Genomic DNA, 14,430 nt, shown 5'->3' with positions numbered 1-14,430 from the left:
TCACATTGTAATTGAGACCACAGTTGTGCTATATGCAAAAGTGGTGTTTGGACCTATAAATGCTTAATAAACTTTACTAAATCACACTACTGCACACTACTAGTAATTTTTTTTTATCAAGATGTGTAATACCACTGTGTATATCTATCAAGCATCATATATATACTAAACAAGCAAGTTATCATCGGGATGGGGTATCAATGTGAGATTTTGAGTGTAAATTATACAGATTCTTTCATATTTCTCAAGTTCTACTATACCAAACTTGTTAAAACCATGAAAATAACACTCTCAATCAATTTCTCATGCCAAAATCATGCAGGAAAGTGGTGTCATTTGTCTCTGTATGATGTCTAGTCCAAAAGTTATGATGCTTATCAATTTTCGTCAGATTGCAATATGCTCACAAAGATGGCCACCAAACGGACCCATGGGACACGATTTCAACGGGGTAACAACAAAATTTGTTTATTAGACACCTTGGGGAAGACAAAAATCTAGGTTAGAAAAATATATCATTCGGGTGCACGGGGACCCCCTGTTCCTACTACTAGACTATAGCTGTTGTAAGGATGTATACAGAGAAGAGTCCAGGCAGCCTGGCTAACGCACTGGGCTAAGTAATCCCCAAACTCACCAGCACTTGGCTGACCTACCCACTGACTATACCAGTAAACAACGTAGCCTAGAAAGCGTCAAGGTTAGATTTAATCTGTTAAACCAACATTTCCTCCAAAAGGAATTAAATCATAACGTTAATCAAAATGCCATGGAAACATTAGGCTAATCAACACAGAGCTGCAAAGATCAGTTAATCTGATAATTTCAGTGAGAGCAGCCCGGAGGTCTGACTTGTCTGGCTGATGGAGCTCATTCTCCGACAACGAAATTCAGATTTCCGTACAGGCTACAGAGCTTTACCTTTACAGAGCTAGAGAGGATTGACTACACAACGCACTGTGCAAATCTAGAAACAGCAGCTCTACATTAGAAAGTGTAGAGGGGATAGAGGGGGGGGGGGGGCTCAGACTGAGGTTTCAACCCAAAAGAGCTACTGCGCAGACTCTGGTTTGTCTTCAATACACCATAGGGAGGAGATACGCTTCCTCAATTTATATATCTCAATGGTCTCAGAAGAGGACAGTGTATCAGGGTTGCTGGAAAGGCAAAGAGTGATACGTGTTGACTGTTGGCCGCGTCATAGCCAAAGCCAAGACGCCTTCAGGCGCAATGGGTGGTTTTATAGTGGTCAATTTTTGAAAAAATTAACATTTTTATCCAGTGGGTTCACTGCAAGAAGCAGCTTGGCATAGTGTGAGAATCCGAAGTTCAAAACGAAGTAAAACTAATTTTATACAGTTAAGTCAAGTTTTGAAAAATTCACACAATGGAATGGCTACTTTGGGGACATCATCATCATCACACATGAATACAAGTGCTCATTGAATGCACAAGACTAAAATTTCCAGTCATCCCCAATTTATGCAATTCCAATAGCGTTTGGGGACCTGTAATAGCGAAATAAATGAAATGCTTTGTTGATCCATCAATAATGAGTTGCTCGTTTAAAGTGTATACAAGGATGATTTTATTCCGAAAGTTCCATCTGTGCACAGAGTCTCTCCGACAGTCAAAACGCTTAAGTCAAGAGAGCCCCGAGCCCTCATCTGCCCCTTCTCATATAGTGATAGTAGGGTGCCCTCCCCACCCTGATCTCTGCTGTGAAATTCCCTTAGCTCATAGAAGTTCCATCCAGCCCAGTACATTTCCACAGCTACGTTGATCCTTCATAAGAGAATGTGTACACCCCTTATGAATGCCACAAAAACGAGGATGAATACCTGAATAGGCTTGCTTTCATAAGCTCTTACATTAAGGAAAGTGAGTATACATCTATATTTATTCTTGGAGATATGAATGCTGATGTATCGGACGGTGGATCACTGTTTGGCCAACACCTGGTGCAGTTCTGCGAGGACAGCAAGGTTGTTCTGTCCACCATGGCACTGCTGCCACCAGATAGTTACACATACGTGAGTGAAGCATGGAATACAACATCATGGTTGGACCACTGTATATCTACATCTGATGCCCATGATTGCATAGAGAAGGCTGAGATCTTGTATGACCTGGCTACAACATTCCTGTATCCATGTCTATAAATATCAAGGGTTTACCTGAGCTGACCAGTAATGGTAGCCATGAACCAAGTGAGAAACTGGTCTGGGCATTGCTCACAGAGGACGACTTACAATATTTTAAGTCAATGACTATGTGCACTTATGTAATATTGATATACCTGTTGATGCTGTTATGTGTGGAAATATGAACTGTAAGGATGAAGGCCATCACAGTGACCTGTGTACATTGTATGATAGAATCGTGAAATGTCTAAGTGATGGCAGCGAACCTCTCCAAAGGAAAAGGGTCAAACAACATAAGGTGAGACCTGGGTGGAAGGAGCATGTCCATGGATTCCATAGAGGCCAAAGAAGCTTTTAAAGATGGGTTTTAGCAGGGAAACCTAGGCAGGGCCCAGAATGTGATCAGAAGATGCAGGCTAATGCCAGATTTAAGTATGCTGTACATTATATCAAAAGAAATGAGCAGGCCATGAGGGCTAACTCTATGGCCAAAAAGCTACAGAAGAATAATATATATGAGTTCTGGAAGGAAGTGAAGGTGGTTAATAACAGTAAGATGCCATTGCCTTCTAGTATTGATGGTATTACTGGATCTGAAAATATTGCAGAGCTGTGGAACAAACACTATGAGAATATTTTTAATTGTGTTAAAAGTGATGTGTTTAATATAGGTGAATTATCTCACTGTGATGGTGTAGTTATCAGACCCGAGGAAGTGTGCTATACTATCGAGAAACTGAAAATGAACAAAACCTGTGGACAGGATGTGCTTTTCTAGTCTACTGATGCATGGAATACTGCCTGGATCCATGTTATCTGTCCTGTTGGTGCCAGTAGTCAAAAATAAAACGGGTAAACTTAGTAGTATAGAAACCTATAGGCCTATTGCACTAGCAAGGATATTATCCAAGGTACTAGAAGGCATCCTTATGGATAGGCTTAAAGAATACATGACTACTGACAATCAGTTTGGCTTTAAGAATAAGCATGGCACTGATTTATGTATCTATGCACTTAAGGAAATTGTCACTAAGTACAGGAGATGTAACTCCACTATATTTATGTGTTTCTTAGATGCGTCAAAAGCTTTTGACCGTATCAATCATTGTAAACTGTTTGTAAAGCTCCAAGAGCTAGGTGTCCCCTCATACTTAATAAGGATTTGACAGTACTGGTACTCTCACCAAACCATGCAAGCCAGGTCGGGTGAGAGTATTTCCACACCATTCCTTGTGTCCAATGGAGTGTGCCAGGGTGGAATTCTGTCGCCAATACTCTTCAATTTGTATATGGACGACTTATCCAAAGAGTTGAATGAGTGCAGAACTGGCTGTGTGGTGGGGGATAGTCTCATTAATCATGCTGTATGCCAATGACTTGGTGGTACTGTCACCATACAGTGCTGGCTTACAACAGCTACTCAGAATATGCTCCAGATATGGCATGATGTATGACATCAGATTCAACTCCCAAAAAGAGTGTGGTAATGATCGCTAGAACCAAGGAGGATAAGAAACTCTCCTTTCCCTCTTTCTCTCTTGGCAGGGGAGGTGCTTAGATGTAGTAAGGAAGGTTAAATATCTGGGTCACATAATAAGGGATGATCTCTGTGATGATGATGATGTTCAGCGACAGTGCGGTAAACTGTATGGGCAAGCCAACATGCTGGCACGTAAATTCCACATGTGCACTGATGACGTAAAAATTGCATTGTTTAGAACCTACTGTACCCCACTGTATACAGCCCACCTGTGGTGTAGCTATAGCAAGATGAGAATGAGAAAACTTCAGGTGGCATAACGACGCATTCAGGATTCTGCTCAAACTCCCCAGGTGGTCTAGTGCAAGTGAAATGTTTGTGTCAAACAATGTACCCACCTTTCATGCTGTATTGAGAAATTTTATGTATAGATTTATGTGTAGACTGAAAGAGTCAAAGAATGTGATTATAACCAACTGACATAACACAGAGTGATACAAGGTATTCATCTTGGTTTTGGAAACACTGGACCCAAAGCCTATATGTTTTTTAAGCTTTGTCAGATTTCTTAAGAGCCTGTGTGTATTGCTGTTGCTTATTATGCCTTTTTATGTTTTCTGTATTGTTTGTTATGTACTGTGTTTTTTATGGACCAACCTGAATCTGAAATAAAAAGTTGATTGAATACAACCTTGGTCTGGTCACAAGACAAAATACATGTTATCTGGCTTCAGGAATGCTCTGCATGATGGAGAGCAGATCAGTCCACAAAAGACATCTCAGAAGAGAGCCATATATCATTATGGAACAGAGTCGATAATGATCAACAACCAATTAATAAGCAATCAATCAATAATTTTACTCGCACAGACCCCAGTATTCAGAAATATTCAAATAGATTAGAGTAAAATAACATTTATACCGCATGCAAAACTAATGCAAGCTTTTTGGCAAAGAAGAACTGCATGGGATTAGCATAAAGTTGGGAAGTCTGTAAAGGGGAGACTCGTGGGTATCGTACAACCCATTCTTATTCAAATATATGGAGAGGAGAGGGCAAGGGACACCTTTGAAAAGGACCATGCCAGTTTTCATGGCAGCTACTATATTGCCATCTGCTGGCGATAGTGGCCATACCTATAAATGCATTGCCATTAGAAATTCAACTGATATAACTGTATAATGACAATAATACCTCAGGGAGGGTATACTGTAAAATTTGGACACAAACTGAAATAAAACCAGTGACAACATTTAATGAAAGAATCATTGTAAATACACTGCATTGTGCAGTCTATACCACACTTCAGACCAAACTCACATTGGTTTGAAGTTGTAAAGCATTATGTGACATAATGTCAAACCTCAAATTTCCACTGTTCCAGACATCACACCTCCAAGTCCAAGGGAAGCAGGTGTCTCAGGCAGGAAGAGGGGTTCCATGGTGTGCAGTTATCCCAGACCAGACGGAAATTCGAAAATGCTGTTTTTTTAATTCTATCACAGAGCCATTGCGACATCATCACCATCCCTTACCTGCTTGCCACTGATGATGTCATCGATTATGTCACTGAAGATCCCACTATTGATATGACAATGGCAACAGTCATTGATTGAGTGACATTACTGATGACTCACACTTGCTTGAGTGACGTCACTGATGACATCAGTGATGATATCAGTTTTTTATGCATAGAATTGGTGGTCATTTGAGCCAATTGTGATGTCATCACTCATCAGTAATGGCATATGAGTGATGATGTCACCAGTGATGTCACTCAAGCAAACAATCAATACACTGCTATAATAGGGTGGTGTTCCTGAGGTTGCCGCGTCTATGTGCCGACAGCCCGCAATGCCGATAGCCCACAAGCAGAACCAGCCCCCATGCCTAAACCTAACCTCCCCCAGACCCTAACCCTAAACATAACCTCTCCTACCCCCCACGCCTAAACCAACCTTCCCCAGACCCTAAACCTAACCTCTCCCACTCCCCACGCCTAAACCTAACGTCGGATGCTTGACGAGTTGGGAGTGAGAAATGTGTTGGGCTGTCGGCACTGCGGGTGGTCGGCATAGCGGGTGGACCCCGTTCTGGAGCATGCTCAGCTGAAGGATCATGGTGGTGCTGCCACTGGGCATTGTGACATCATCAGTGATTTATGTATGACATTGGCAGAGCAATGGTGTGCGAGTTACAGTATGACCATTTAAAATCTAAAACATTTCTGTAGTGCCACCTTCTGGATGCAATTTTTTTCATTCCCCATACCCCCTCCCCGCACCAGATTTATGGGCGTAGTGGAGGGTAAACAAACACAACTTTATTGTCACATTGCCAGAACCTCTCTGAGACATGGTCAGCCTTCCTCCGGAATTAAATTAAATTAAATTCAATTCAATTCAAAGATACTTTATTGGTATAATATTTGGCATAACCATAATGATATTTCACATTATACAGGGTAGTAGCCTACAACAAGTGCAAACAAACAATAATAAGAGTGCAAACAAACAATAATATAATACAGTCTTTAACATACAAAAATAAAACATACTGTAACATATTTTAGTTTAAAAAACATCAACGATGTCAACAATATTTTGTGTGTGTGTATGTGGGTGTGTGTGTGTGTGTGTGTGTGTGTGTGTGTGTGTGTGTGTGTGTGCAAGGGTGGGTGGGGGTGGTCCTGGCGTGGGGTTGTGGGGTGGTCTTGGGGGGGATGGCGCTCACTGTTCCTCACAGTGTGGCAGGTAAAGACATTCTCTGCTGCTAGACTGCAGCTCTCACTGTGCTCTCCCAACAGGAGTGGTGGTTTGTCTGTGTCAGTGATGTTGTCCAAATCAGTATGTTTGTATTTGAGTGTGGGGTAATATTTGGTTGGACTAATTGGAGTTTTGCGCAGAAAGTACAGCTCTGTCTCCACTTTGTCTTCTTTGTCCAGCTGGCAGAAGCTCTCGCCTTTGGGGAGCCATGATTGGCTCCTCTGTCTCACATGATTGCCACAGCCTGTCTTAATGGCCAGGCTGTGCTCACTGAGTCTGTACTTTGTCTAGTTATTTTTTTGTCAGTCACTGTGGCCAGGTCATCTGCCACAGTGTACTGTTCTTTTAGGGCCATATACAGTAGCACAGCATTGTAGTGTTGGGGAAAAAAGAACATGATTGGCTCTTTTTAGTGTCCGATACTATGCCCACTAGCTGTTAATTCATGCTGCCTGCTACACAGTACTGTGCAGTCGCCCAAAACATAAGAAGCTGGGACAACCAATGAATGAGTGGGAACGAGGACACCTCAGTGACTTTTGTCCTGACAAATGGGGAGCGTGTCTGTTCCCACAGCGCTATGTTCCCCCAGCCCTATATTCCCCCAGCCCTACATCCCCACAGCGCTAATTCCCACAGCCCTATGTTATATGTTTCCACAGCCCTATGTTCCCCCAGCCCTATGTTCCCCCAGCCCTATATTCCCACAGCCCCATGTTCCCACAGCTCTATCTTCCCAAAGCCCTATGTTCCCTCAGCCTTATGTTCCCACAGCCTTATGTTCCCACAGCCCTATGTTCTCACAGCCCTATGTTCCCACCAGTGTTGGGCAGTAAGGCGTTACTCAGATTACAGTAACGGGTTACTTAGTTACTGTAATCAGATTACAGTAACACTTTACTTAGTTACTGTATGGCCCCGCCCACTCTGTCCCAAACAGCTCCCAGTGGGTGGGGCTGATGCCTGTTGGCCCCGCCCACTCTGTCCCTAATGGCTCCTAGTGGGTGGGGGATGATGCCTCTTGGCCCCGCCCACTCTATCCCAAACAGCTCCCAGTGGGTGGGGATGATGCCTATTGGCCCCGCCCACTCTGTCCCTAATGGCTCCCAGTGGGTGGGGGGATGGCCCCGCCCACTCCCATTTGGGCAACTCTACCATTTGGCCACCCGTCCCATTCTGACTGCCGATGCCGTTTGGCCACCCGGCCCATTCTGACCCCCTGATGCCGTTTGGGCAACCGGGATACCGTTTGGCCACCCGTCCCATTCTGACCCCAGGATGCCGTTTGAATGACCGGAATACCATTTGGCCACCCATCTTATTCTGACCCCTGGATGCCGATCCTTCGACCTCTACCTCTCTCAATCTCCTCCAACTCACAAAGCTCCACCTCCAACCTCACTACAACCCCTCTTCTTGTATCCGACCACCACTTTATAACCTTCTGCCTTCCCATCTCCCTTCCCACCCCCCACCCATCACCCCCTCACTCTATCACCACCCGTCGCAACCTAAACACTCTCTCACCTAACTCCCTCTCTTCTGCTGTCCTCTCCCTGCTTCCCTCAACCGAGCAGTTCTCTCTTCTGTCCACTTCCACCACTCTTCTATCCTCTCTCTCCTCCGCACTTGATTCTCTCTGCCCACTCACCACTAAGCCTGCCCGATCCTCGCACCCTGCTCCTTGGCTGACCGAATCTCTGCGAACTCATCGAACGGAGCTTCGGGCAGCTGAGAGGAAATGGAGAAAATCACATCTCTCTGAAGATCTCTCTTCCTACCACCTTATCCACTCCAACTTCACCTCTGCTGTCTCAAAAGCAAAAACTTCCTTCTTCATCTCTGAAATCTAGTCCTAGTCCAACCCCAGTAAACTGTTTTCCACTTTCTCCACCCTCCTCAACCCTCCCTCCCCTCCCCATCCCTCCTCCCTCTCTGCTGATGATTTTGTAACCTTCTTTACTATGAAGGTGGATGACATCAGCTCCTCAACCTCCAGGTACCCTCAATAACACTTCCGACTCAAATCCAGCTTCTCTGCCCCCCGTCCCCGGATTTACTTCCTTCTCTCCCCTCTCTCCTGGTGAAGTACTTAAACTTGTCAGCTCTAATCGAGCCACTTGCTGTCCCCTTGCTCGCATCCCTCCCTCTCTCCTCCAAACCATCTCACCTGACATATCCCCCTTCCTCACTACTTTCATGAACTCCTCTCTGTCCTCAGGTCTTGTTCCGCCTGCTCTAAAGACTGCTAGAGTCAAGCCTCTGCTTAAGAAACCCTCCCTTGACCCTACTGCTATTCAGAACTACAGACCTGTCTCTATTCTCTCATTCCTTTCCAAAACCCTTGAACAAGCAGTGTCCAACCAACTTTCTCTCTATCTCTCCCAGAATGACCTCCTGACCCCCTGCAATCCTTCTTGCAGTCACAGAGGCCCTTCACACTGCTAAGGCCTCATCCCTCTCCTCTGTCCTTGTCCTCCTTGACCTGTCTGCTGCTTTCGATACAGTCAACCACCAAATCCTTCTCTCCATTATGTCTGACCTCGGCATCTCAGGTTCTGCACACTCCTGGTTTGCTTCCTATCTCTCTAACCACTCATACCGGGTTTTATGGAGAGGGTCTCTCTCCAGATCCTGCCCTCTTATCACCGGTGTCCCCCACGGCCATATATCTCAATAGGCAGACTCACCAAAGTAAGGTGCTGCGGCTCTACACTACAGGTTTGGGGATTCTAGAAAAGAACACAAGACGTCTGTTCAGATGTGCGTTTACTGCGGTGGTCAAATCCCTGATTGTGTCTGCCTGGGCTGGGCTAGCAGCTAAATTCTAACTTTGCTGAATCGATAGAACGGGAGATTTACCCCACCCTGACCATGCCCCCAGCCAGGCTGAGCCAGCTATCCCTGCGTCTATGACGAGACATCGCCTCAACTTATGGGGAGTCGTTTGGGACAAAGTAGTCAAAATGGTATGGAGTAGCCCAAATGGGAGTGGGCGGGGCAAAGGGGCATCTTCCCCCGCCCATTGGGAGTGGTTTGGAAAAAAAAGTAGTCCAAATGGTACGGAGTAGCTCGAATGGCAGTGGGCAGGGCCAAGTGACATCATCCCCCGCCTATTGGGAGTGGTTTGGGAAAGAAGTAGTCCAAATGGTACGGAGTAGCCAGAACAGCAGTGGGCAGGGCCAAGTGACATCATCCCCCGCCCCTTAGGAGTGGTTTGGGAAAAAAGTAGTCCAATGGTATGGAGTAGCCCGAACAGCAGTGGGCGGGGCCAAGTGACATCATTCCCCGCCAATTGGGGTGGGAAAACATAGGGCTGAGGAGAATGTAGGGCATAGTTTCAATGGGAGGTAAATTTCTTAGAAATGGGGGAACATAGGGCTGTGGGAACATAGGGCCTAATTTGGGGAAAAAATATTGGGGGAACATAGGGCTGTGGGAACATAGGGCCTAATTTTGATAGGGAGACAATGTCTTAGAAATGGTGGAACATAGGGCCTCATTTGGGGAAAAATCGTTGGGGGAACATAGGGCTGTGGGAACATAGGGCCTAATTTTGATGGGGAGAAAATTCCTTAGAAATGGGGGAACATAGGGCTCTGGGAACATAGGGATGATCCCGACAAGGGAACTGTTTTCTCGAACTGAATGTATGGGAGAAGCGATTGAATCAGACACTCTAGTCCAGACAGCCTGGCAGCTACACTCACTGAACGAGATCAAATGAACCATTCCTCTCTTGAACGGGGATGATTGAGTGAACAAGAAGCGGTTGAATGGGACTGGTCTGGAGTCAGTCGAGACAAACGGTTTGAAACTGATCTGAAACTGAACGAGATTGACTGAGAACTATAGCTGCTCTCTCTCATCTCTCTCCAACTAGGGTGTCACTCTGCTACTTGCCCCTCAAAGACAATCCAAGTGCCTTAATATTTATGGCCTTGTTTGATATGTTGTATAGGCTATGATTTATTTGTTTGTAACACTACGTGGGAACTACGTTTACGTTCTGTGTTGTGTGGTGACACATCTGTTTTAATCTCCTCCAACTTAAGACACATAACATGGGAGAAATAGCCTACAGTAACAACAATGCTGGTAGGGTTAGGGGTTAGGGCGTACTAAACGCATTGCACCAAAGGCATGGGATTAGCGGGCTATCGGCATTGCCTGTTGTCGGCATATAGACACACCCTTGGCATTGCAGGTCTTTGTAGTGAGACGGGTCACGGTTTTTAGTTTTTAGATGGAACCAGTATTTGATTGCTCCTTTTTGCATTTTGATGTATAATGGGAATTGGCTATGAGGAAAACGTAAGGTTACATGATGTAACCATGGTTGTAAGAGTAGAGGGGTTTACCCTCCAATACAGAGATATGAATATATTTTGTATGGGAAGCGCTGTAAGACACACCACGAGGGAATAGAGCAGCACCAGCCCCCCCAGGAGGCTGAATTGTGGGAGCTTCGAATGAGACGTCACCACCACCAAGAGTGCTCTACAAAATCAACAAGTGCGCCACAACTACAAATATACACTATGTACAAACCCCCCCAAAGTCGGCCAGCTCCACCAGACGCAGGATGCTGCTGGTTCGACCCCCGGCGCCAGATGGTACCGAGGGCTAGTTGGCCACGCAAGTCGCGAAGGCTCAACAAGTGGGGTCACGAGGCCACTCAGACCAGCCCACTGGGCTGACTGACAGGGAAACAAAACCATAAAGTCACTACTGCCAGGCTCCGCCAAGCACTCGTTCGCTGAACGACGTGCCTGCAGCCACATTGAATTGGTAGAATCTAGCAAATGTGGAAGGGCCCGACCAGGTGGCCGCCTCGCAGATCTCACCGAGAGACGCACTGCGCCATCCCGCACCCCCGAAGGGAAGGGCATCTCAGCCACCACATATGCCTGCTGGATAGCTTCCACAATCCAGTGGGAAAGACGGGCCTTAGCCAGCGGCTGCCCTGAAACAGACAAACAACTGGTCAGTCCGCCTATGGCCCTGTGTCCGGTCCAGATACACTCTCAGTGTCCTGACCGGGTAAACCAGCGAGTGCCTGCGCTCCCCTTCCTCTGTCGGAGCAGAGTAGAGGGACCGGAGTTCTATGGTCTGGCTTGGCTGAGGGATAGACAAGGCCTTAGGAAGGAATGCATGGTTTGGTCGCAAGACTACCCGTGCCTCTTCTGGCAAAAATCTGCACAGGCCTTCATGCACTGAGAGAGCATGGAGCTCCCCCACCCTCTTGGCCGTGGCCAGCGCCAACAGAAGGGCAGATTTGAAGGACCACCACTTTAGGTCCACTGACTCCAGGGGCTCAAATAGAGGTGCCTCCAGAGCCCCTAGAACCAACTCCAAATCCCATGGTGGGAGAGACGGCCTACCGCGTAGGCAAACGCATCTCCTAGCGCCCTTGAGGAACTGGGATATCAGCTTGTCTACCTCCTCAGACAACCGATACTTCCCAACCCGAGCTGCCTTAATCGCTGCCACCATACCCCTGAGGGTTGACGGCGACTTCCCGGCATCCAAAAGCCCTTGTAGGAACTGCAGAATGGCCGGGGCAGAGGATGTAAGCGGGTCAATCTGGTGCTCCCTGCACCAGGCCGCAAAGGCCCTCCATCTGAAAGCCTAGAGTGCTCTCGTCGATGGTGCCCGAGCCTCTTGCAGTGTACCAACCACCGAAGGAGACACCCCCATGGCTAATAGCTCGGCCCCCTCAGGCCATGCCCAGAGCTTGAGCCCCTGGGGAAAGGGATTAACTAGAGCACCTTGTGCCTGGGACAGCAAGTCCCGCCGCACTGGAAGCTCCCATGGGGTCCCGTCCAGCGGGATGTCTGAGAACCGGGTCATGTGTGGCCAACACGGGGCCACCATGACCAGCCTTATCTCCAACCGTACCCTCTGTAGGAGGGCCGGGAGGAGAACAAATGGGGGGAAAGCGTACAGCAGGACGCGTGGCCAAGGCTGAGCCAAGGCGTCCACTCCGAGGCTAGGATTGTCCTTCCCTAGCGAGAAGAACAGGGGACAGTGAGTGGATTCATGTGATGTAAACAGGTCGACCTCTGCTCGTCCATAGCGGAGCCAAATCTCCCCGACCACCTGGGGTCCGCCACCCCCCTGGGTCCGGACCCCCCCTGGACAGCTGATCCACCGCACAATTGTCCAGCCCTGGCACATGGACTGCCCTCAGGGAGAGAACCCTGGGGTATGCCCAAAGCCAAAGCCGACGTGCCATCTCGCAAAGGCGAGGGGAAACCAACCCCCCTTGCCTGTTGATGTAAGCAGCCGCTGCCACATTGTCTGTCTTCACCAACACGTGTTGGCCTTGAAGAAATGGCAAAAAATGGCGAAGGGCCAGATGGACCGCTGTCAGCTCTAGCATGTTGATGTGCTGCGTGGTGTGAGGCCCGCTCCAGCGACCGCTGGCACCATTTCCTCTGAACACCGCACCCCAGCCCGTCAGTGAAGTATCTGTCAACCCCAGTTGACGATGTGTCACTGGACCGAGCACACTCCCCCTGCTGATATTCCCGTTGTCCTCCCACCAATGGAGGGCTGCCCGCAACCGCCTGGTGATGAGCACGTTAGGTGCCTCCTGGGGCTCAAGCCCAGACCTAGGAGGCACCCTTGCACCGGCCGCATGTGTAGGAGGGCCAACGGGACGGCTTGGACCGTAGACGCCATCAGGCCCAAGAGGCGCAGACACAGCCTCCATGTGACTCTGGCCCCCCAGCCTGAATTGGGAGAGGCACGCCCTGAGGGATAGCTGCCTCTCCTGCATCAGTGACAACAGCGCAGCCTGGGAATCCACCACTAGGCCAAGGAACTGCGTCTTCTGTGAAGGCTCCAGCCTGCATTTCCCCAGATTGAGCCACAGGCCAAGCTGCTGCACATGCTCCAAGAGGATGGACAGATGAGCCCGACATTGAACTTCTGAGCGTGCACACAGGAGCCAGTCGTCTAGATAGTTCAGGATTCGTATTCCCTTCCGTCGCAGAGGTGACAGAACTGCGTCCATACACCTGGTAAAGGTGCGGGGCGCTAGGGAGATCCCCAAATGGCAGGACCCGGAACTTGTACTGCTTGCCGTCGAAAACTAACCTGAGGAACCGCCAATGCCCTTCCTAGATCGGAACTTGACAGTAGGCATCCTTCAGATCTATGGTGACAAACCAGTCCCCTCTGCTGATGGACTGGCGCACTCTTGGAATTGTCAGCATATTGCAAGGCAGATGCCTGAGATGTCTGTTGAGACCCCTGAGGTCTAAAATGGGGCATAGTCTCCCACCGGGAGTAAAAACCAGCCTGTTTGTTGCCCTGAGGCACCTCCCTGATGGCTCCCTTCTCCAACAGGGTAGAAACCTCGGCCTGGAGCACTGCCTGGTGCTCCACGCCCACTACCGTGAAAACCGTTGGGGTCCTCGAGGTCGGAGGATGACGAGCAAACTGAATACGATACCCCTGGGGCATGGTCGAAACCACCCAGGGGCTCGCCTGCAGTGACCTCCAAGCCATAAGACCCACCCGGGCTTGCTGTAGGCAGGCTGGACGTAAACTGGCATCAGGCAGAAGGCGGAGGCCTACGCTTGCTGCCGCCTCTGCCTTGCTTGCCCCTGACCACCCTTTTGACTGCGCCGCTGTGCCCAAGGCGCCCATCCAGAGTGGCCCTCAGGTCATTTGGGAACCAGCCTGACCTCTGTGTCTGTGCGGGGGCTTCCTTCCTCCTGCCCCCGGCTCGGCTTTTTTCGGTGCTGGGGCGCAAGCCTCTCTGGAAATTATGCTGACATGGTTGGTTAGGTTCAGTAGTGGGGCAGCACGTCATCAGCTCATTGGGAATATGACAGAATGTGTATGGTAAGTCATCAATGTTACGTTTGGTCACTTCCATATAGTGCATTACAACAATTTTCATTGAGGAAAAATGTCCAGTAACACTATGACAGTGAGTCTACTTGCTAAGCTAGCTAGGGTTAGCTAGTTAGCACACTAACGTTAGCGTTAGCTAGCCAGAATAACCGTAACGTTACTGTAACCTCC

This window comes from Poromitra crassiceps (assembly GCF_964638095.1).
Source record: "Poromitra crassiceps genome assembly, chromosome: 21".
Classification (NCBI taxonomy): domain Eukaryota; kingdom Metazoa; phylum Chordata; class Actinopteri; order Beryciformes; family Melamphaidae; genus Poromitra; species Poromitra crassiceps.
The sequence above is the reverse complement of the archived record's forward strand: the minus strand, read 5'-3'. Positions refer to the sequence as shown.